We start from the raw sequence: 24,318 nt of genomic DNA, 5'->3' as shown, positions 1-24,318 counted from the left end.
CTCTGGCACCCTCACTGGGGAAAAGTTCTTCCCCATGTTGGTGCAGAACTTCCTGTGCTCCAACTTGCAGCCATTGCCCCTTGTCCTGTCCCACAGAGCACTGAAAAGAGGCTGGCTAATTCCCCCTGCATCCCATCCTTAAGATATTTATAAACATTAATAAGATCCCCTCTCAGTCTTCTTTTCTCCAGGCTGAACAGCACCAGTTGCTAGAAATGTATACTGCTCATTTCCAATGCTAAACAACACAAAGGGGAAAGAGATGCATGATCCAAAAGCAACAGGGAACATCAATCACAGCACAAATACAGAACAATACAAATTGCAAGACTTTAATATTTGACTAAATAATGAGAAGGGAAAATGTGGAAGTGGGGCAGGGGGAAGCTTCAGCTCACCTCTCTCTAGGTCTTTGCAAACTACAGTAATTGAAGAAGCACAGGCAAGAGCAGCCACAGCAGCTCAGAGCCAAGGTCCAAGTAACGCCGTGCCCTATCTTTTGGCAGTGGTGATAACAGCTGATGCCTAAGGATGAGCAGAAGATAAGGGGCAATATGTAGCAATACTTCTCCACAATACTTGGTCAGTCTGCAATTTGCAGCTCAGAGACTGCCTGAGCCAAAAGTGTGGTCTTTGTGTTTAAGTCTTCAGTGGAACTTTTTTTCTTCTCTTAATTTGCCCAGTTGTTTTCCCCCATCAAAAAAAGCTACAGGGCAAGTTCTGGAGCTGGGGCGCTGTGCCAGGACCTCTTGATGATGGGGAGAAACCGACAAACAGATGGGAAAGTGTCTCACTGGGAGGAGGTAAGTCAAGGAAAATATTTCCTCCTGCTGGCATAGTTACTGCTGCATATCCCAGAGGGGTGTTTGGTGGGGAGTCAGCTGCATGTGTCCAGGCTGGCCAGGTATCAGGGAGGAGAAGAGTTGGAGAGAATATCTCCACAAAGGGCAGATAATTCTTTTTCTGCTGAGCCAGGCTGCAAAATAGATGGTCTGACACAGGGAGAAACTGCCTGATGGACCAGGCTGAGCAGGTGACTCCTTCACTCAGTATGTGTTGAACATCTGGACCTTACTTTGCCAGGGCAGGAAAGCCCAGCAGGGGCAAGGATTCAAGGGTTCAAAGACTGCATGTCTACTGAGGGTTATGGGGGAGTCACCATTTGGTTTCATTCCCTGACCCAGGGTGAGGATGCCTTGCAGGTCCAGGAGAACTGTGGTGAGGGTGAGCAGTACCCTCCTGTGCTTATTTTCCTGCCTCTCCTAAAAGGAACAGTCACAGGTCTGTGGGCAAGAAGGATGTTTCAGGCAGATGAGTGAGAATTCAGTGCTTGACAGGCACAGTCTCTATCAGCAAAGGTTTTCTAATGTGGAAACAAATACCAGGCTGGTAAGAAACCAAGGCTACACAGTGAGCTCTCTTCCTCCTTTTGACCTTTCCACCAGAGAAGTTCAAAGAGTAAACCAAAACCACAGCCATGCAGCTATTTTCTCCCTTTTTAGTATGCAAAGATGAAAGAGACAGTGAGGTTGGAAACACAAAGCCTGACAATGAGCTGGTTGCTCAGAGCAATATGCAAAACCGAGAGACCTTATAGAGATGTGGCTACCAGCCCAAAGAGCAAAAAAAAACCCCATGCAGACAAAACCCAGCTTCAGAAAACAGAGATCTGATATGCTGGTAGGCATTTTCCATGGCAACTGCTCCATGATGTATCACTTACCCACTGCAAACAGACAGGTGGGCTTAAAACGAATAGGAAGGAGATGAATATTCAAACCCCTTTGCATTCTTTGACTGCCACCTTGTCTCCAAACCTCAACATGGGCTGGAGTCTGAAATCCCTTGTCAATCCAAGCAACACTTAAACTACACCAATTCTATGTTTAAAGACTGGTCAAGACCAAAAGAGACTCGGAAGTAGTTTTTCACTGCCTCTTACCATGAGGATCATTGGAAGGGCTGGATATCATTCTGCCTTGGTTGAAGAGAGAGGGTGAGACAGCAGGGTGATTTCTTTGTCTCCTATTGAGGCTCTAAATCTTGGGTTTTCTACGCTGCCCTCTCTGGATTTGAAACCCCCTGCATTTGTGGACGTTCTGGGAAAGTGGCAAAAGACATCTATTCACAATAGGATTGCTGGAGACAGCTGAGGGACTATTTCCTGGAATGATGGAAAAGGCTTCTTTGTGGATATCTGGCTGGACTGTTTCTATTTGAGTGATGATTTGATTGCTCCTGGGGTTTTGCTGAAATACTAGTTGTATATTAAGACATGCTGACCCATCGTATGAGCATGGTTTTAGTATTATTTGAATAGAAAGAAGCTGGTGAATAGTTGGGCTGAATAAAGGCAGCAATATGTGGCTGAAGGCGAGTGTATTTGGGTTGGGGAAGGACTCAGATCAGAGGTATCCAGTCATTCCTTTTAATGGTTGAGTTTTGAAGCTACAGCCCAGGGTTGTACTGGTTGATACAGTGCTGTGGGTTAGAGATGTTTCAGAGGTGAGATGGAAAATGCAGCCCAGGCTTCCCTGAGGGACATGTAGGCAGGTGCTCTGCATGTGTAGATACTGACTGTGGTTTGGGTGTTGGGGTTTCTCTCATCCTACAGAGAGTCTGAAGCAGGCTAATTTAAGCAGCAAAACTAAAGTCTTGCTGCATATGAAATTGGGGAGTTTTCCTATTTGCTGGGAAGAGAGGGTGCTCAAGGGTTCAATGGTAGACTTTCCTGTGCCACCCGCTTCCCTTCCTTGATCTTCTCTCCTTCCCTCACCCCATCTCTTGATCCCCTCAAGTCTATACACAGGTGTGTCACATCCCCCCTCCCTGATGCAAGTGGGTCTTGCACCATTCTGCCTTCCACCTCGCTTTTTGCTGAGCAGTCCAACCACCAGCAGTGGTTGAACCACCAGTCTAACCCCATCCACAGCCAAACCCATGCTCACTGGGGTTAGTCACCTCCCTGCAACTTGAGATCACCACCACAGTGTCACACTAGGCCTAGTCCCCTCAACCTCCCACTCAGGCTCTGTCCAAATCTTAACACTTCTACTGTCGTCACTTCAAAAAAAAAACCAAACCCAAAATACAAACCCCAAAATAGCAACAACAAAAAAACCCCCAACAAAACCAAAACAGACTTCTCTTTCTGTTTGCTCAAGGAAGGAGATAAAGACCTTGCTGCAGCCCTTCTCACCCAGTACCTCAGCTTCTAGTAGTTGCCTCTTGTCTGCCTCGATGGCAACATCATGCTCCTCTCCAATTCGTGTTTTCAGGAACATCCTCTTGGCTCAACCCTACCATCCCCTGTTAATGGCCCTCCATGGACCTCCTAAGCTTACGCTTCTTGCCTGGGATGACAAGAGCACTGCTGTCCATGTCAGGTCAGCCAAGCTTCATGCTGTCCAGCTGTCTTTTTGCCAAAGATGGCAGATATAGGCACCAGCGCCTCCTTGCCTATCTCTGTGCTCCCCACCCACGCATCCCCTCTTCCCTCCCCCACCACCTCGTCCACTAGGATCTAGCAAACAGACAAACAACTGGTTTATGAAAGCAAAGAGGGAAAGCCAACAGCAGCTGCTTTAAATCTGCTGTAATGCTGGAGGCAATTGCATAAGGCAGAGGTTTTGTTGATGTCCCCACCCCATTCCTGAGAAATATTTAATTTATTTTGGTGTCACTGTGCCCACTGCCCATGCCCTCAGCACATTTGCAGCGCGGGAACCACCCGTCCACATTTGCAGCAGGCTGCCAGCAAGTGGCATCATCAAAGACCATCTCTGAATTCACTTCTCCCCCGACGCAATCCCACAAGAAAGAGGCAAGATTCAAAACAGCCTCTTCAAGCCAACCCAGCCAAGTTCCTTGTCATGGCCTGGACATGCAGAGCTCAGTAAACAGATGGGTCTCACCATCCCCAGGGGATCAGTGGCTTTAGGCCCTGACAGAGCAGCAAGTTTCAAATTAAATGACCCTTCAGCGAGAGGGACCAACCCCCAGCAGCTCTCGTCTGCTAGCAAGATGCATGGCTCAGCCTGAGGCCTGGTGGAGCGAGGACCTGTCCCACAGCTCTGGTTTGCATTAAATATTTCAGAAGAAAACTACCCCGACTCGAAGGTCCTGCCTCGACCGCAAAGTCAGGTCGCACATCTCCAGCCCTGGCAGCTGAAATCTGCCGCCTCACAGACAAGCTTTGTGTGTTGGCTTGCTCTCAGCAGGCAGGAGTGGGATGGAGATGCTCTCCCAGACATGGCGCCCGGGCTCGGCTGTGGCATCCTTCCATGGAGAGCAGGAAGGAGCTGGCCACGTCGCAGTGGGAGAGCAGTCAGATTTTCCTTCGCTATCCAACTTTGCAGGTCATCTTTCTGCCCAAGAACGTTTTTCCAATGTGAAAAACCCATCACCAGGAAAAATGGTGGTAGCATTTAGAGTCTTTTTAGTCTATTTTAGTCAATTTAGAGCTATTTTGGTATTGTGAGCTGCAGGGGTGATCTTGTGCATGCCCATCCTATAAGTAAATTTAACTTCCCTTCGGTCTGCAGACCATCTGGGGAGAGGTAGGACCCATGTTCCTGAGACATGAGTGCAGGGAGAATCCTGTAGTTATAAAGGAAAGAATAATTAGTCATTTTTTGAGCTGGAAGTTGTGATACTTACAGGAATCACAGAAGGTAGTCAACAGAGTCCCCAAACTCTAAAAATACCCCAAACAATCTCAAGCAAAGAGACTTCCAAGATTTGCTATGTCACAAAACACATGAGGACTGCAAGGACAAATAAGCCTTCCCCAGAATCTCCAGTCTCTGTGAACAAATGAATTACACACATCTTACTGCTTTGCCCTGGCTTGTGCATTGGGAAGGCACTGCGAGGATGGGATTCTATTCAGGAATGAGTTGCTGTCTTAGAACAGATGAGAGACACTGAATGAGAAAGCCCATTATACTCAAAATCTGCTATTCCCATATAGATGTTTTCCCTGGTCACCATTCCCTTCTCCTTGGGGACTTCACTCTCATTCTGGGCACTAAAAAAAACCCAACCAGGTAATGAAGTGCTCAGGACTATGATGTTTAAATCTGTGGCAAGATTTATTTCCAAGTGGCTGGTTCAGAGCTACAGAGGGGATTTGTAATGCTGCCAGAAAAATAAATCCACATTCTCTGAGCCCAAATAAGTTTTCTTAACTGCACTGTAATTTATCTTATCTCCCAATAGGGATATTGGGAAGTTTTAGTCTGGGTTTCCTGGGCAAGAGGGATTTTTTTTCCTCTAAAAAATTTAAAGTCTCTATCGAAAAATATAAATTCCAAGCTGGAAGCTTTGAAATCACTTATGGATTTTTTGGGTTTTTTTTAAATCTCATCAACTATTGGAATTATTTTAAAAAATAAATTTTAACTTCCCAACATCTTGCTTCATCCTGTTTTGCCTCAATGTAGCCTAGAAGTCAAAATAAAATGGGACTGTGAAGCCTGATTGCAGCTTTCCTCTCTGTCCTCCCTCTCTCAAAGGTAAAAGCTGGAAGAGGAGTTTTTATCTTCCTCCATGACAATCACAGTCAAACCTCATGCACCCCTCTGAAACTGCTCCCCTCCTTCAAAGCTCCTCCTGGAGCTGCAAGCCCTTCTGCTGGGGCACACATCAGATAATTCCTCTGGCGCTTTCCAGCCTTCATGTCACTAATAAGGAAGATGGATTTTTCTGCCTGTGTTTCAAAAGGATTTCAGATCAGAAAACAGAGGAAGGCTTTCCCCTGCCTCAGGGGATTCACAGCTCATTGAGCACAGACAGAGAAGAGGTGGCATGAAAAAAAGGGTATAAAATGATGGACGGTTCTGAGAGAGCAGGCTGGGAATCCCTTACTTCACCATTTTCATCATATCTAGAAAAAAATAAACCCAAACAAACCCACCCAACTCAGTTAAAAGGCAAATAGAGCACCTCATCAATTTAAAATCTGTTATTACAATGCCTAATTAAGCTGTGGAACTCATCACCAAGAGTCATGATGCAAGCTCAAGGGTTGGAAAGATTGCAAAAAAAGAAAGAAAAAGAGGAAAAAAAGAAATGGAAAGAAAATGGCATTTATCTGGCTATTGGAGCATCTTTGGCTACGTTATATTGGACTGAAAAAGGATATCAATTCTTGTAATGCAGAGCACAAACAAGCTACCAACAGCCCATTAGGATGAAAATTCCCCTGTGAGAAAATTGCATAATTTATCAAGTGCAAAGTTTCTTACATCTTTCTTTGAAACAGATGGAAATTGTTATGTCAAAAGCAAGATCTGGAGTAAGGCTGGTCACTGGTTCTGGCACACGTCGGCAGCTTCTATGGCACTGAGAATTAAAGCTCAGAGGGCTTCAGCTGGCCAGGAATGAGTTAAATCGTTCTCCTATAAATTAAGGACTTCCCATCTGGTGCGGAAAGGAAAACTGCCTTCTCCAAAGGCTTCTCCCTGGAAAAACAGACCCCCCTGTGGAAGTACATCGGAGACAGTTTTACAAAGTGTTTCAGAGCCAACAGTCAAAGCTAAAGCTATGTGCACCCAGATTCCCAGAGTGGATGCTGAGGTTGCCTTGGTGACACAACGATGCAGTGATTACAACTCAAGAGGATTTTAACCCAAGGGAGCAATCTGACAGCAGAAGAGAGAGGTTGCTCTTAGTCATAAATACAAGGAACTGTGACAATCTTTGTGTTTTCCAGGCCGTAACAGCCCTACAAATTCGATAAAAGAACCCAGGGCATCTACCAACAAAGGTGACAGCCCCATTATGAGTGGTAGTGGTCAGAAACCTTCCTGGAAAACCATTTTAATGTATCTTGCCTTGCACATCAATTGTAATCAATTTGGGACAGGAACTGTCTTTCCATCCTGTACGTAGCACTCAGCACAGCTCTAGCCAGCTCCACAACTGTTACTTTTGAATTTCTGCAATAATACTGATAATAAAATCAGACAAAAGAAATTAACAACTTTTTTTTTTTTTTTCTCTATTTCCTGGAAAAAAGTGGTTTACTTCTCATTGAAAGGTCCTCAGCTAGACAAAAGACTCCCTGATGCACCATGGCCACAAACTCGTCATGCACCCTGAGGGGAGGATCTGGCGTGGGATGGGAAAAGCCTTGAGCCCTTGAGGTTGAATGGTGCAGAAGGCCCACAAAAGGACAGCTTTCAAATACTTCCAAAACCTGGGATTTTTATCAATTAAAATATTTGAATCTTATATTTTTAATGGAAAACACAAGTTGTCCATGGGGGAAAAATGCCACACTAAGTCATGAGCAAGATACTACTGCCCTTGCTTGGCTGGTTTTGTAAACTGATATACACAGGGGCAAAAGCTGCCTGCTGTAGTTATTGATTCCTGTTGTCACGGACCTACTCCTCATGGAATTGATCTTTTTCTCACTTATATGTAAGTGAGAACATAGATCAGGAGCTACACGACAGGTTCGCTGCCAGAGCTGTAATGGATGTAGGAATCCATATAAAATTGCAGTCCTTTAACCATGAACTGGTGCCATCCAATATGTAAGGGAAAACACATGGAGATGTACCCTGTTCTGGGACCACCATAACAAAATAAGCCAATAAGTACCAAGATCCTTCCAATAGAAGCATAAGGGCACTCTAGTAGAGATCAATAAGCCTCTTCAGATGACAAGTTGTCACCAGGAGACACTCATCCAAGAGCAAAGTAGGCAGATGCTGCTTTAATTTAATTCAAAGATGCCAAAGGTGATGCACTGAGCAGAGAGATACAGGTGAGTACTACATTCATATAAAGTGTGCAGTGATCTGCTGGAACACGACGTTGTCAATATCAAGGAGTACAACATGCTGGGGGAAATGCCAGCTGCTGAAGGATAGAGCTAATGCTAGCAATGAAGTGAGAAGTTCCAGCTGCCATCTCTGGAGGTCTGTTAATTGCTGCAAGCCTGGTACTGTGCTAAATGGACCTTGTAGTGATCAAGTTTTCACGTCCTTTTTTCCCTGACCCCTTGTTTGGTGCTGCCCAGGAATTTCTCAGCTGCAGTAAGTGATTTTTTCACATCAGGTCAGGGGCTGTTTGCTCTTTGTCCTTCTTGCAACCTCCTCTAGACACTGAGTCATTCCTTCCACTTCTCCCCAAAACTTTGATGTAAAACCAAGTGCCATGAGCCTGCTGAAACCCCTGTCCTCTTCTACAGCTTCCCAGTTCTCCACAGTCAGCACTGCTCCTTGACTGAGAAGGGAAAGCCACATGAAAGCCTGTGGTGCCTGTGTGGAAGTCTACTTACACATGAAATTCTGGACTCCTCAACACTAGAGAAGCACTCCAAGGTGCCTTCTCCTGCCTAAGACCCCATGCTCAGAAATATCAAATGAAGCTGACTGCACTAGTAACATTAGCATGGGCACCTACAGCAACTAAATAGGACACCTAATTCCCATTAATGCTGAACTAATTAGAGCACAGTGAACAACATGAGAGAAAACACAATCTTTGTATCTGTGTAAAACTATTCATCATCTCTCCCACAAAATATAGGCCATCCTTTCCTTCCTCACGCTGAAATGAGGGTGTATATTCATTGAATAGAACAACCAGAAGCAATCCTCAAGATTTCATCTTTCATCTTTCACTCAGGGATAAATTTATCTACAAAGAAAAATCTTGTAGATATTCATGAATGCAGGCAGAGACAGTCACATTAGTCAAAAAGCCTGCACTGCTAAATACAGTATGTGCACTGAGAGTGACCTAAATATTGGTAAAATTACCCTGTCTAATTTCAAGCAAGAAAAAGCTACCCAGAATTACTTTAATTAGCTTAAAAGGATGCTATCAGCCACTTTCTCCAAGCAGATTTAATGTTCTGTGTTATTCATTGTACACATAGTAGCCTATGGTAGGAAAACAAAATACTTGTCCACTCATCATTGTTAATATTACCATTATTTATTCTTCTCCAGATCTCCTTGGGAAATGCAGTTTGTACTCCATGGTGTGCTCCATCTGTTTGCCCCCCTCAATGTGTTTCAGAGCCACTTGTCAATTCTAAGAAACTGGAGAGCTAGCACTGATTAAATTCCACATTATCTTCAAGCAAAGTCTGGATCCTCTCAAGTGCTCAGCACCACAGTGGATTAGACCTCAGCATCCCAAGCTGTGTTCACTGGAGACAAGGATCTGTGGGCAAAGCGTGGGGTGACTTGCCCATCATCACTATGGCAGACTTTGAGTGTCCAGCTGAACACTGCCAGTGTTCAAAATGTGATGGGAGAAATTGGGGGAAGAAAATGCATTCATTGCAGGATATTAGATATAAATAGCCCTAGGCTTCAGGAAGACCCTAAACAAGTTGTTAGAGGCTGTGAGAGTATCTGGGGAAGTGTCACTGCAACCATCCTATATTTTTACTAGGGCCCTCTGGCAGAGAATGGGCAAGGTCACATTTTAGTCTAGGACACATGACCATTTTTATGTCTTTATCTTCAAACAGTTCCTTTTCCACATATTAATAATACTGTAGTAGGCTAGAGTTGGACCTCATTGGGATGCCAACCAAGACAGGTGTCTGGGATCAAATCCAGCAGCTTTTCCTCAGAGAAATCCCTGGAGGATGTGGCAGGTGTTTCTGCAGCTCCCAGCCTGTGGTCTGCAGCCACAGTGGTCATGAAACTCTTGATAACTGTGGGCAAACAGGGGGAACCTCAATACTCATACATGAGGTTAGGTTTCTAGTCCAAGGGTGCAAAAGCTTGGTTAGAAGTCTTTTCGTTTTGAGTTCTGGGAAGAGGAGTGATGCCATGTCCTGCTTTCCCTTCTGGCTAAGGAAAGGATCAGAGAAATTCCTGAAGTGCATTTGGTGAGGGAGAAGGGATGTCACACTGATCAACAGCAAACTGGAAAAGGCTGGAAAAACAAGCCAACTTCAAAGAGAAATGCAGCCTTCAGCACTCCGGAGATCTGGAGCATCCTTCCTAACTTGGGCCTGGTTCCTGGAGCGCAGCATGGTGATGAAGGCAGGGAAGCTGGACTCAGAGCACATGTGAAGAGGCTGAGGAGGTGCAGACACCGATGAAAACAGCAGAAGTAATCTAGCCAGAACCTCCCTCTGTCACCAGACCTGAATTTCAGCCCAGAGAAGAAGAGAAACCTAGACCACAGTCCTGCTAACCCAGACAGCCCAGCGGGGTGCGGCGGGTGAAGGATGAGGACTTAATCTTGTTAATCACTCCCAACTGTGAGAGATGGGCTAAGGGCAGGCACTGCACCGGGTTTTCCAACATCATCCTCTTCTCCCCACCCTTTGCTCCCTGCCACCTCCCTCCTGTGTCAGACACAAAGTCAGATCTCCTGAACAGGGGCAGATTTTGATCCTCAGAAAAATCCAGACAAGAGGCTATCCTGGTAGGGACTTGAGACAACATGTCCCTCAAGCTTTCTGAAGATGCTTGTTGGCTATTTAACCTGCTCCAGAGCTGATAGTAGGAATACACAACCCAGTGAGTGCTGAGGCCCCTGGTCATGCTGAGGAGGTGGAAGCATGGCACCAAGCTCATCCTGAAATGCGCAGATGAAGGAGAGAGGGTCCCGTGTCTCAATCCTCCCATAAGTAAATGAAATACCAGTTGGCACACCGTGCCTGGGAGGGTGAAAAGCTCACATCTCTGAGGCCATTTACTATTATATTAAAGGATTGGAGTGCAATTAAATTTGAAATAATTAACTTAGGTAGCCAAGGATAATGGTGTAACACGGTGAACTTAAACACTGCATATCCCCATCACCTGGAGAGCTCTGGAGCTTGCCTGGTTCCTCTCCCATTCCCAAAATCTGGCTAATGGCTCAGAAAATGAGAGGGGCTGTGAAATACAAGCAGGACCAGTGCCCAACAGAGCCTCCCCATGCCCACAACTCCCCCCTGCCTCAGGAGCAAACCTGATCAGGGCCCCTTTCGGCAAAATAAGAGTAATAAGTAAAACCCCACACTTGCAAATCAAAGCCCCTCACTCACCAAGACTGACACATGTTTTCCCCTCTCCACCTGGGCCCCCAAGCATTGCCTTGGCTTTGCCAGGAGCATTGGGCAGTGCTGGCACACCAAATGGGTCTGGAGTATTTTTCCCCCCTTGTGAAACCGAGTTTGCCATAACTCAGGCACAAATGCTTCTCTTGGGAGGGTTTCGGGGAACGAGTCGATCTGCTACCAGTCCTCCTCACTCTTTTCTTTCCTTGCAATGCCTCCTGCTCCCTCCAGAATTAGGAAACCTTCCAAATGGAAATGTAAGGAATGTAAATTGATGTCTTTTCTCCGACATGAATTATCTGACTCCTGCGGCCGTCTCTGCAAGATTATTTGAGCTGAACTTGACTGTTGCAATAATTAATTTCCAATCAAGCAAATTTGCGTAAATCTTCCCTTTAGAAATCTGCCTTAAATCAAGGGTTTAGGCACCACATTCCAGCTTGGTTTCATTAAAAATAGATTGCTATTGAAAGCTGCCAGCACTGCAAATACAGGCACCACGCCACCCTGCAGGACGGCTTGGATCCACACTTTCCACATAATGAAAACCTGCCTTAAAAGCCATCTCCACAGCAAATGTCCCCTGTAACTGAGGGTTGCTGGGTTCCTATCAGCAGCCCTGACAGGATTCTCTTGTTGAGATATCTAGTCTTTCAAGGATGGTTTCAAAGCAATCAAGATAATTGGCATGAAGGCTCCAGGAGACAGAGAGGTCATGCCAACTTGAGAAATCTTCTCAAAGATATCTTGTGTGCAACCCACAAGCCAGAGAATTGTCTCTGCTGCTCCAAGACAAGAGGAGGAATCATAAATTCATAGAATCATTGAATGGTTTGGGTTTGAAGGGACCTTGAAAGGTCATCAACTCCAACTCAACTGCAATGAGCAGGGACATCTTCAACTAGATCAGGTTTCTCAGAGCCCTGTCCAACCTGACCTTGAATGTTGCCAGGGATGGGGCATCTACCACCTCTCTGGGCAACCTGTGCCAGGGTTTCACCATCCTCATCATAAAATATCTTTTCCTTACATCTAATCCAAACCTTCTTCCAAATCTTCTCTGTTAGTTTAAAACCATTGCCCTTTGTCCTGTTGCTACAGGCCCTATCAAAAAGTCTGTCCCCATCTTTCTAATAAGCCCCCATTAAGGAAGACCCCTCTTGGACAGCATCATGAAGGCAAACCAATGAAATACTTTATCAGTGATGACAAAGACTGAGAGAGTAGAGGCAGAATGTAAAACTACAGCCCTCCCAAGTGGTGTGATTGTCAGAGGGTAAGGAGTCACAGCTGTCCAGCTTTTGGAGAAGGGTGGAAAGTGGTGCTCCTGGGACATCCTGCAGCAGCCTCCCATCTGAGGAGGGTTCCAGTGAGGTTGCCACACCCTTGGAAAGGGATGGGTGGAAGCTTTCTCTTTCGCCCCATACCTCACCCTTCCTGCCTCAAACACTTGGCATTCTCTATGCCTTTCTCTTTGAAGAAACAACTCCATAGGGGGAAATGTGCCACCAACCAGCTCAATAATTCCAAAGGACTGTGGACATCACAGAAAACGGTCCTAGAAACATGGACAGTCCATCCCAGCTTTCTTTGGAGACTTAGGCTTGACTCATTAGAAGACCAATCTATGACATGCCAAGCAAGGCCAGCTCCTTTTAGGACTGCTGAAGCCTTCACAAGACCAGACTGCATCATCAGCAAAACCTGAAAATTATTCTCTTATTGCTGTCCAAGTCCTCACCCAAGTTTTGGAGACGATATCACCTACATCTAAGTGCTCCAGCCAACACTGAGGTCCCCATTTCTGCTTCATCTCCAATCAGCTCTGAGGTCCCAAAGAGAGATGTTGTTTCTGACTTTAAAGGAAGAGATTGCTGCAGAAAAAGAGGAGGAAGATTTGGAGCTAGGCAGGATAATATCTAGTAATCCTAGTTTCCAGCTTCCTCAGTCATCAAAACTGCAGGGAGGAACGAAAACTTGACAGTACAAGCCTGGCTGGTGGTTGAAACACACTGTGTATTCTGGGCCTGTGAATGAATGGGAAATCTCCCAGAGAAACTGGAGTTTCAACATGCTGTTCTGAGATCTACCGCTGGTGTTTTGTCAAGGGAAAGAATCCGTCATCTTTTATCAACACCAGGACACAGGAGAGGAACTACCTTGTTTCTGGACTGGCCCTTTTTGTTTCCTTTTTGGGAACTTATGCACAGCTTTTTCTTTTTTAGGGACTCATTCAGTTCCTGCTTTTATTTAAAAAGGGGGAAAAAAACCTCAGATACGCCCATTCTGCATCCCTTGCTCACTACAGTCTTCCCCCCTTCTCAGACTCCCCAGAGGCTGTAGACTGAAAGCCAACACCTGCTTCTCCTTTCTCCTATTGCAAGACCATGATTTCAGCAACCAGACACAACACTGAATATGTTGCAAATGCCCTGGGCTTCAGTGCTCTCCAACCTAAACAGTCAGAGGATTCTTATTTAGTGGATAGCTGCAAGATTTTATGAAGCGTCCCTGTATTTCCCTTTGCTAATGCTCTGCAGTGAATATGTGTGTAATCTGGAGTCCACCACTTCAGGCTTCTGGTTGGCTGATTGACACCTTGGATAAAGACTAGCATCAGTAACTTGTGCTAAGTACATTCCTTCCAATGTGTTTATGAACCCCCCCTTGGTCCAGGATATAGTCTGAGGACTGACTGATGCTGGTCTTCTCATTCACACCGCAGAGGGTGCCAGGATCAGACTTCAGCTTGGGGATGCTCCCTGAAGTCTCCTGGACCTGAGAGGAAACAGACACTCCCTTTATTTCCCCCTTTCTCCATCTCTCTCCTCCTCTCCCCACAGACCAAGACAGAGGTGGAGCCTACAAAGCAAGACTGATCCTACTCCTCTACATCACTGTGCAGGTGCCCCCCTATTCTACTCCTTTACTGCCATCACCTTCAGCTCTGATGGTTTGGAGTGGTTCCAGCTAGAGGAAAACAAGTCACCCCTTCTTCAGACCAGGTGTCTGTGAGGGCTTTCTGGTGTGGCTAATACCTCCTCATTCATCACAGTCTGAATTTGGGCAGACAGGGAGATACTGTTTCAGCTGACTTGAGTCTTAGTGGGGCACTTTGAAGCCTTTTATCTTTAAAATGTATTTACCACTGATGGAAACTGCTGTCTTGCAAAACTTGGCAGAGCCACTGTGGTGCAGCTGCAATGTCACCTCTGTCTGTTACTGCCCCATGTACCACAGTGAGAAGTAGCAAACCCAGTGAGGAACAGCATCTCTGGATGTGGGATACTGGTCCACATGTAGGTTCCTTGCCCAAACAGATACAGAGAGTTATCACTTGACCAAGGAGAAACAGGATAGCAGTGGCAGAGCAGAGCTTCTTGTTCAGCAAAGTCTGCTAGAGCTTTCCCTCTTCTCCACTGCAACTGAGGCACGAAACTTCTCCCCTGGGAAGAAGCTTGGGCAAGTATGGACTGGTTGCACACCAAGCAAGGGCTAAGTTATGGAGGTGTGAAGTTATGCCCTGCTCTGCCACAGAGAGGACAAATTATGGTCTCCAGTCACCACAGCATTTCTACCCAGGCTGCTGAGCGAGGGGAATGGAAAAGAAATTAGGGAGAAAGCATCAGGAAAGGTCCTGGAGGAGTTTGTTTTCCCAAAGCTATTCACCACATTCAACACTTCCTCTGAAGCAGCACTGCTCCTAAGAGCTGTTTAAATCACTGCCCTGAGAACTGGGACTTCTCCTCTGCCATGTGCTGCTCTAAACCCACTGTCAATACCTAATAAATAACGGAGACATATATTGAAGGCATTCCTGCCCTTAATCACTAGCAAACCCACATCCCCAGTAAGTGCATTGATAGCACATCTACTGTCCAATTCCTGTTTCAAGATACTTAAAAAAAGTAAAACTATAAGGTTTCTTATTTTTCTGGCTTGGGCCTGACTGGCTGGGTTAGAGGATGCTTAAGAGACGGCTGCAAAATTACTTTCATCAGCTACTGTTCACTTGGTCTCAGAATCTATTTTCCAGACTGCAAAGCAAAATTATAGTCATTCAATATTAAAGTATTTGCAGAGTGGCATTAAACAGGGGTGCTGCTGTATTATTTACCATGGCAACTCAGGATGCTAATTTATCTTTTCCCTAAATGTGGAAGAGCCAAGACACTCAGAAATACTCTGCCCTTAATGTGACAAAATGCATTTGTGTTGCATAAAGCATTTTACCTAACCAGAGAAGCTTCCCTGTCATGTCAGGGCAGACAGAGCTGCGAAAGGGTAGGCTGTTTGCCTGTTGATTAGATGACACAGGATTGCCTTGAGGATTCAGGTCATTTCATCCATTATCTTCCCTTTAGGACTGGGTAGAGAGAGGTCTCTAGCAGAATCTGGGTATCTTCTGCAGAATAACGTGGCTCACTTCTGTAGGGAACTTCTCCCTGGGTTTTGCTTCAAACTGGGTCACTTTGAGTATTTTGCAGTGGTTGTTTTCATACTCATGATGTTTTTGTGAGTTCCCCTCAGCTCAGGTACGCCCTGAAACAACACACTCCAATGCCTAAAGTTCCTTTCATTTGATTTACTCCGCCACCTTTCAACTGCATCAACTGATCTGTTGCTTTCCACGACTTCTGTCATCACTTGTGGTGCACAGCAGGACAAGTGCACTTAGAAATGCTGACAGTCTTGCCAGAGGAGACAGTAATTTCCCCGTTCTACTGAGATGAGACAACGTGAAATAATTTATTCAAGTTTGCATGAGGAAACTTGCAGAATCTCTGAGTCCCAGTTTGGTGGGTGAACCAGCCTCGTGTTGTCCAACTGTAATTTACCACTGACCCATGCATTGTTTTGGAACCAAAAAGCTTCTCATTGCTTCCTTATCCTAACCAGTCTTAGTATCTCTGGCATTTTCCTGTGATGGGTTTTTCCCAGTCATTCTGTCTATGTTCCAGGAGTGTATCCCAGCCGTGTCCCAAGAGCCCTTTAGGGTATGCCTTATGTCCTTCCACTAACAAACCCCACTGGAGGATGGACTGCAGTGCACTGCATCTCATTCCATATCCATGCACAGAGATGTCCCTTTGAAACTCATCTGTACAAGGTCCTGTCTTATGACACAGAGTCAAAACACTGAGGAGTCTGCAGCCTTTCACAGACTACTGATGCCCCATAGAGTCAATTCAGTTTTTGTCCACCCCTCACAAGGAAGATCAGGACATCCTGTCCTGTGGGAAAGAACCACATGTTGAAAAAAATGGCATGATAGTATGTGATTATTAGCAGAGATCCTGTCCATTCTAAATATTTGGTGTGGTTTGTGTGGTGTTCTCCTTCTCTTGGACACTGGTGTCTGAGGATTAGGCTGAAATGCTATTCTTAGCCTAGTTCAACATTTACTTTGGATTTGCATTGTTTATTCAATGCATAGAGAGACACATGTCCACAGCCCACAGTTCATGCCACTGAACCTTGCATATTCCTTTGGCAAAATCCATGCCAATTCCTCAGCCCTTCCTAGCTGGTTCAGCCCAACATCCTCTGCTATTCTGTGATCTGACCACCACCACCATCTGACCAGAAGCAAAACACACAGGAGCTGTCAAATCAAATCAGCTTCATCGAATCTTGGCCCTTCCCTTCATCCAAGGCCAACCACAGATCCCTGACTGAAAGGTGGTCCTTTGCCACGCCTGCAAAGTCAGTGGAGCTCCCTGTGGCCATGAATACCCTGAGCTCATTACACACTCTTGTGAAACTCATCAACTCTTGTCCATCAACATAAAACTTTGTCTCCTAGGACTCCCTACTTCCTCCAGCATCAACCCAAATGCTTTATTCCTTCCCCAATGTCTTCAAAAAAATTAGATATTTAAAAATTAAAAAAAAGCACCAGCCTGGGCTTTACTTGTTCTGCAGTTGTAAAACACACATGGGGTCTGGAGGATGGGTGAGGGATAGGCTTAGGAAGTGAAGTGCCAAACCATTCAAGAGTCTGTTGGTGTTCTCCTGGCTTTAGAGGAAATCTTCAGGAGAGGGAAGAAGTAGGGTTGGTATAGTAGGAAGACTGCTGCTCTAGGGCCAAACAGAGAGGACAACCCCTGCCCTGAGGGTGTAGCACTGTTCTCTCCAGCTCTGTATGAGGTATAATATAGAGGCACTGTGCCCACAGCATTTCTGCAGCATCAAACCCCTCCCATCTCCCTACATCCCATCACATACTGACCATGTTGAGTGCAGGCCCTTCCCCAGTTCCTTCCAATTTCCCACTTCCCCTTACCAACTTCAGCAACAATTGTCTGTTCCTCATGACTTCTCCAGTCTCCACGTTCATTTCTCATCCATCCTCTCTCCTCTTCTCTGAGGGCCTTTGTCTCCTGTCCCTTCGCCTCTCTTCTCTCTGCTGTATCATCTGTCACTTTGATGCCACAGCCTCTCTCAAACTCTTTCCCTCCCATTCCTCCTCTTGTCCTTTCTGGATCTTGACTCATCTTTTCTCATTCATTCCTCTTCATTTAACAAGCAGTCCTCCTTCTACTCTACCTTTCACCATTTCAGTCAAGAGCTTGTCCCTCTCCAGCCACATCCATCAGAGTCCCTCTTGGTCACATTTGGACACATTGACATCTTCCCCACTGCACACCTGAGCCCTTAATTCCTTTGGCATCCTCAAGCTTCATAATCATCTGCTCAACCAGCCTGGCTCACACCCTGTATCTCTCTCTGCTATTGCCATCATATTGCCTTAATCCTGCCATCAGGGTGGCTTTCTTCTCAGCAAATCCATCTGCCTCCCTCACTAGATTGCTTCCAAAATGTCTTTTTCACAAGTCACAATCAATACTCACACTTCTTCACCAGACTAAAGAGCGACCACCTTTGCACTGCTCCTTCTCCGCTGCCTCGTCCGCACTGCGCACACACCTCGTCCATGCCTTTTTCAGGCTCAGCTGGAGCATTCTTGCTGACAAGTAACACAAAGCCCTTTTACATCACTCCATGTGGTGGCCAGGAGGGACTTGCTTGGGAGAAAGGCAACAAAGTCGTCCTTTATGGGATTTAACATCCACATGGCCCTCGCAGCACTGCCAAGCGAGTGATCTGAATGGAGATGCCCCTCGCTGAATTACAACGGCACTACCAACCCCAACCCACAATGTGTAATGTAGTATAAATGTAATGGTCTCTGCAGAATGAAAGGCACGTTGCCAGGCCGCACACGGCTTGGCCCTGGACAATAAAGACATAATTATGGCTTCAGTGGGTTTGCTTTGCTTTGAGGTTTCCACCAGTGGTGAAATGTTGTTCCATCCTAACCTTAGGGAAGCAGATGATCTCATGAGCTGAAACTGCACAGGCCATGCTTACCAGAGAGCCTATCAAAATGGGAGAGCTGGTAGCCACAGTCCCTTTCCAGTCCACTGGAGGAAAGCAGTCTGATATGCCTTGGCCTCTGGAGGAGCTGGTGCTGTCCTGGATGTATTTGCTAAGGTGCAGACTTCTGGCTGTTTTGATTTTCCTTTAACTTGGGAGGTCAGGAAAGTCGACTTCCACTCTGCAAAGGACTAAAACCAGAGGATTGTTGCAGCAGTGTCATTGCAAAGGTACTACTTCAATCCTCTGTGCATTCCCACAACAGCAGTCCCTGTTCCCAGCAGAAAATGTCTCCATTAACCAGGAGGTGTATGCTCATGCTGAGCTCAGCACCCAGTTCTTGTCTCTGATTGCCCAGTACAGCTCCCTTCTGGTTTCTGTACCCAGGTTCCCATCTGTAAAATCCAGCACAGAAGGGCACAATATATGCTCAGGATGCACCAGGAATCAATCTCCATCTCCCAGCTTAAACAAAGTCTCGCTGCTCAGTCAACCCCTGCTGAAAGGCTAGCATGAAAATTTTGCTCTGCAGAACTTCTCATTTTTGGGAGCACAGGGGAAAACCAAGATGTAGCAGGACTGAGATGCATGTCTGTGTCTGCTCAAGCTCTTTACAGCCACCACTTAGATCAGCAGCCCATTCACCACCTCAGAGTTGTGGTGTTAAAAAGTCACCTTCTAAACCTCATCTGAAATATATTCCTCTACAATTCATACAACCACTACTTGTGCAGACACTCTGTTATCTTCCATAACTCTTCTCCTTCCCTGTTATTTAACCCAAAGATACCCTCTCAGTTCAACCAAGCTCTATAAAAACAATGCACTAGGCAGGGCACAATGTTGATTACCAAATTAAACAGGGCCAAGGCCTGTTCTCTGGTCCTAAAGACAAGTGGAGCATCATGGTGGTTACAGTCTTCCCCTTCACTGAAAAATGGATAGCTTTTTCCACATTTCTTACAGGTGATAGCCCCTGACTCTTATTGTCCCCTGCAGTGTTCACAGGATTTGTTCAGAGAGCACTTGTTGGTGCAGATGAGACCAAAACCCACTGGGGAGATAGAACTGTTTGGATGATTATTTGACACTGTTTGAACCTCTTCTCCATTCTATTTGATCATTCCATAGACTACTTAGTGGCACAGTGCACCTTGTAAACCAGCCAGCTGCTGGCATCTCTCCCGACTTTCTGGTGGCCAACAACAACTCTTGTCAATTTTTGTGATTTTCTGGGGGAGTTGGGTCCTCAATAACACACTGTCCATCACTTCTGAGAAGTCATGTCAGTCTGATGAAGTTCCCACTGACTGGAAAAGGGAAAGAAAGAAGATCCAAGGATCTACAGGTCAGTCAGTCTCACCTTTGTGCCCAGCAAGGTCATGGAGCAGATCTTCCTGTAAACTATGCTCAGGTACATGGAAAACAGGGAAGTGACTCAGGTCAGCCAACGTGGCTTCACTAAGGGAAAACTGTGCCTGAGAAATTTGCTGTTCTTCTACAACAGGGTTGCAGTGTGGGTTGATAAGAGCCACTGACCTTGTCTCTAAATTGGAGAGACGTAGATCTGAGGGATGAACCACTCAATGGATAGGAATGGGCTGGATGGTCATTCTCAAAGAGTTGCAGTTGACAGCAAAATGTCCAAGTGAAGACCACCTCCAGTCCCTCAAGGGGCTCCAGAAAAGCTGGTGAGGGGCTGTTGACAAGGGCAGGTAGTGACAGGACATGGTGAATGGTCTTCAGCTGCAGGAGGGCAGATGGAGAGGACATGGGAGGCAGAAATCCTTCCCAGGGAGGGTGGTGAGGCCCTGCCACAGGCTGCCCTGAGCAGCTTTGGCTGCCACTGGATCCCTGGCAGGGCTCAAGGCCAGGCTGGATGGGGCTTTGGGCACCTTGGGCTAGTGGAGGGTGTCCCTGCCCATGGCAGCTGGGGGCACTGGGTGGGCTTTGAGGTCCCTTTCCACCCAAACCAGTCTGGGGTTTTATCATTCTGCTTTCCATTTCTGCAGCTGCTGTGACCTGCCTGCAGTGGCCTCTTGTTCTCCCTGCAGGGAAAATGGGAGAAATTACTTGCATTATATCAGCTGATCTCTAAGGTGATGCATGAAGCCAGGGGTTTGAGCCCAGTTCCCTCTGCCATGTAAGGATCCTGAAAAGCAGGACCGGTGGGACGTGCTGCAGGACAAAAGTCACAGTTCTGTAACCCGGTCCAGGCAGCTACAGTTTGTTTCTAGGCTCTACATTCATTCTCAACTCTGCCCTAAAAGAGATGTTTTGTTGTAAAGCTTTTTTCTTCGTATGACATTCAGTGATTTTAAAAGCCTACAATTAAACCCAGCTTTTACCAACAACAAACTATGTGCAACAGCACATTCATATATTCAGGCAAACATTCCCCAGCTCCAGTCTTCCTCTCTGGCTGCTTAATTTTTACTCTGAAAACAATGTATTTGTCATGGTAAACCATTCCCAAGCTCTTCCCTTTTCACGGACTCAAAAAAAAAAACCAACCCACCAAAATAACAGCATCAAAACCCCACAAAGTGGGCTGAGCAGAACATTTTAAGACCATCAGTCTAATGAGTACATTTCCTAACAAGAAAATACTTTTTTTTTTAAACTTTTTTCTTCTTCATGAACCCAAACTTCACATCTAAACTACCTAGGCTGGTGAGAAAGAAACCATGGTAACTGCACATTTTAATTGGATGTTTGTTGGCTAGAAAGAATGGGAAAGATTGCATAATTGGTGCTTGGGAGTCTACATAAACATGACATGGTTTGGAGAGCCAAAGGATTCTGCTAAAGGGGAATGTGATATAGCACATCTGGCACTGGGGTGTATCAACTTTATGTAACACGAAATCAGAGGGTGTCGGGGGCTCGTTCGGCTCCTGCAAAAGCGCAACGCCTGGTGAGTCACCCGTCCCTCACTGCTCCATCAGAGACCTGAACCTGGGACCAGCCTGGGGAACAACAAGCAGCAGCTTTTCCAGGTCCTCCCCTCTCCTCTGAGCCCTCTTGACTTCTCAGCAAGGAGGATTAGTGCACTGGGCAGCCCCAGCACTCCCAACACAGCTCAGATCTGAGTGCGGGCAGCAGAACTCAAATAGCCCACCTGTGCAAGATGAACCAACAAGCTTTGGGTTGGCTTAGGCTCTGCCTTTGATTCTCCTAAATTGCTTCTCATTCTGTTTCCTTCTGTTCAAAATACAGGATTCAGCCCCTGTTTCTCAGATCTCCCCGCTGAATACAGTCCTCTTGCCCACTTGGCTAAAATCATTGAATCATAACATTGGTTTGGTTGGAAAAGGCCTTTAAGATCACCAAGTCCAACTATTAACCCAGCACTAAGTTCACCACAAAACAGTGTCCCTAAGCACCACACCTACATGTGTTTTAAATACCCCCAGGGATGGTGACTCAACCACTTCCCTGGGCAGCCTGTTCTAGTGCTTGACAACCCTTTTGGTGAAGAAAATATTCCTAATATCCAATCTACAGCATTTTACCCATGATTGTAGCACTTCTATTACAACTCTTCAGCTTTTTGTGCATCACTATCTCATTTGGAAGACTGGGTTCAGCTTGGTCTTCACTTCTAAGTTGTATCTAAAGCTTGCAGATTACTTGCACAGAAGATCTTCAAGATTATATCTGCACTGCTGCTTGGGCAGAAGTCCCAGTGCACTTACTGAGAAGCTGATAGCTGCATGTACCACTGCTGGAGTTCTGCACAGGAGACCTCCCAGTCCAACAGGGCATCAGGGACTTATTTAGGCAATGAGCAGGTGAACTCCAGCAATAACTGCTCCTATACTCATCAACTGCATGTTGTGTCCCTTCTTCCCACAGCCGATAACAAACCCACAAGGAAGAACAAGAGTTCTTCCAAGCAGGGCTCTGCTGCTGGAAGAAGTGGCACAACAAAGGGGACTTTAGTGCATCACTCTGAACAACACACAGCAGGAGATGACAGCATGTGCAGCTCATAATAGATGAATGGGGGGTTGAACTGGGTGACCTTTGAAGTTCCCTTCAAAGTATTTTATAATTCTGTCATGTGATCCATCCAAGCTGACCCTGGATATCCCAGTAGATCTTCTCAGACCTACAGCCTTTCATCTCCACCTTCACAACTTGAACTCTTCAAAACTTTACTGCAACATTCAGATGGGCCAAATGCAACCCACTGTCACCAACAGACCCAGAAAAGGTAGAGAGGAGGCCAAAATGATACGATGGGTTACCTGACTCATCAGACATCTCCAGAATCATCAGTGGAACTGAGAAAGGGGACCTGATCACACCAAGATGATGAACTACAGCACAAACCCGACCTTGACAGAAGAACCAAGCCCTTTCTTGCTCCAGGATCTCTCACAGGTGCTCAACCACCCTTTAACCCATCTGTGATTCTCCCACAGTGCTCGCTGTGCTCAAGCAGCCATCAGAAAAGAGCTGCTGTGCTCGTAGCCAAGCCCTGCATGTTTGGGGAGTGAGCAAACCCTGCTAAATGGGATCTGGCTGTGCTGTACGTGTTGCTAAAGAGCAGCACATGGGCATGGATTCACTTGGTTCTGCCAGTTTGGTGAGGGAAGGCTGGAATCCAGTTGCATTTTGAAACACGAGACATAAACAATGATTTGCCAATGAGAGTAAAAGTAAATGCCTCTCAGCAGACACTATAAACAGTCTTGCACATTGTATCTGGAACCATAGGACCCATTAGCCTTGCTATCGATACCCCAGTAATGTGAACTGGGCAGAAATCACTGCCAAGTCACTCTCCTCCGTGGCAATCCTTGTACATCCTCCTCTTGTAAAGGCTGCTCTCCTCTTCCTTGCCATCAGCAGAAATTGCCTTTTTCTACTTATTCTGGTGCCTGGGGTTGGCTTCTCCAATGCAGTTAAAAACTCATTGCAAGGTCTTATTAGATATAAACTGAAACTGAACTGAGCAGAGGCACCCAATACCTGTTGGTGGAGGATCTGTCACATATTGGAGGGAAGGGGGCTGAACCTTTCAACAGCAGATTTTAAGACAAATTCTAGCCTTGGGTACATGGCCAGGTACCTCCTGGCTTTCCTGCACCACTCAAACTGGAACCTACACTCTGCACAATTACTTAGTCTTGCACTTGGCTGTCCTGGACAGACAGGCTTCCCAAGACTCATCAATTTGTCCAAGAGGGTGAAAGTTCAGGAATAGATTTCACAGTCAGGTGTTTGCCTCCATGCCAAGCCCATGTGCTGGAAATGAAGATGACACTGGGTTAAAGAGAGTTCTCGACTACCTCCAATTCCTGACAGCTTCCCCTTTGCTGGCTTCTCCTCCTCTGTTGAGCCCTAGATCTTCCCATCCAAGGAGGCATCCTCCTTGCTCCTTGCTCTCTGCCTCCTTGTCAGTCTTTCTGCCTCATTTCATTCCTTATCCTTGGAGTCTGGCCATGTGCTTCGAGGCAGGGTGGGGAGGACAGGGAGATGTTCAGCTGGCAGAGACCACCAGCGTGGTGCCCCTCCAGGGATCCTTCTGTCCATTTCGTGCTGCCTCTTCAGCAGGTTCTCCATCAGAGCTGGTGCACTTCCAGGCTTGGCAGGGAGCACATGAAAGCAGAGGCTGCAGACACATCGAGGAGACAGAGAAGCAAAGACCAAAAGCAACTCAGTACAGAAAGACACAGTGAATCCCAGAGCTCCAGGCAGCTCTGAAAGAGGTGGGTAAAACACAGATTTTCTTATAAGCAAGTGTATCCTTTCTTCAAAATTTCTTTTAATTCTTTACAGTGGGGCTTCAAGTAAAGGAAAGTAAACAAGAAACCAGGAATGGGTGAGGTTTGTCGTTCAAGAAGAGGGAGAGCTGCATGAATGCTCCCCCTCACTGCAGGATATTAGTCTCTCATTCA

Source organism: Gallinula chloropus (genome assembly GCF_964237585.1).
Source record: "Gallinula chloropus genome assembly, chromosome: 4".
Classification (NCBI taxonomy): Eukaryota; Metazoa; Chordata; class Aves; order Gruiformes; family Rallidae; genus Gallinula; species Gallinula chloropus.
This window is presented reverse-complemented; position numbering follows the sequence as displayed.